General features: G+C 38.0%; 1 long non-coding RNA gene across 1 annotated transcript; it reads left to right on the top strand.

Moving 5' to 3' along the window:
• The first annotated feature begins 6 nt into the window (after positions 1–6).
• On the top strand, positions 7–800 carry LOC147819701 (uncharacterized). The gene is made up of 3 exons (XR_015436702.1): positions 7–145; positions 228–341; positions 419–800. It is a non-coding gene; the product is annotated as an uncharacterized LOC147819701 (long non-coding RNA).
• The last annotated feature ends 39 nt before the right edge of the window (positions 801–839 follow it).

Below are 839 nucleotides of genomic sequence, written 5' to 3'. Positions count from 1 at the left end.
AGCCAGCAGGTGAAGGGTGTGTCAGAGTCAGGCAGCCTCATGCTGCAGAACTTATCTCCACATCATGAGGGAATATACACCTGTGAACTGAGTGATGCTGAGGAGACACTGATAACCAACACCTTTCTGTGGATACAGAGTCCAGGTGAGGCAGCATGAAGGGAGGAACTGTTAGTCTATATGAGTGAGAACTGTTATTAACTGTAATATCTGTATTTCTACTGCAGATGAGGATTCAACCAATCATGGAGTCATTACAGGCTTGGTGGTTGCAGCTGTTTTGGTCTTAGCAGCAGCAGCAGCAGCAGTTGTTCTTGTCTGCTACTATAAAAAGAAAAGAGGTAAAATAATTTTCCTCTTACACTTTAATAAATGTCTTGTTTGTTATTTGTATTAATGATGTTGTTTTTTGACTCAGAATATCTCCCAGGTGAACAGAGAAACAGGGAGAGAGAGTTAAACAACGATCAAACACCAACGTAAGTAAATGTTCTGTATTAGAAAAGCACTGCTGCTGAATGAACTAGTTAGAACCAGTTTTCTAACGTCTCGTCTCATTTATATTTCCTCCAGTCACCTTCTAGATCATGGTATAATGTAATTCAATTAATAAACCAATCAAACCTTTTTCCATCAGTTGAAATCTAGTTTGAAATTAACGGCTGTCTCGGCTAAAAAGATGATCTCAATCAGAGTGAGAGTGTCAGACGACTGGAAGCAGAAATTAACTAAATACATGACATGAAAACATGAAACTCACTGAATGAAATGAGAAAATATAAAATCAAATGAAGGAATCAGGATGATGTGATGGTTTGTTTTTCTCTGCAGAAGTTTTT

This window comes from Seriola lalandi, unplaced genomic scaffold (assembly GCF_002814215.2).
Source record: "Seriola lalandi dorsalis isolate HSWRI2012SDOR001 ecotype SW California unplaced genomic scaffold, Sedor1 jcf7180002050331, whole genome shotgun sequence".
In the NCBI taxonomy this organism is placed as follows: Eukaryota; Metazoa; Chordata; class Actinopteri; order Carangiformes; family Carangidae; genus Seriola; species Seriola lalandi.
This window is presented reverse-complemented; position numbering and strand designations above follow the sequence as displayed.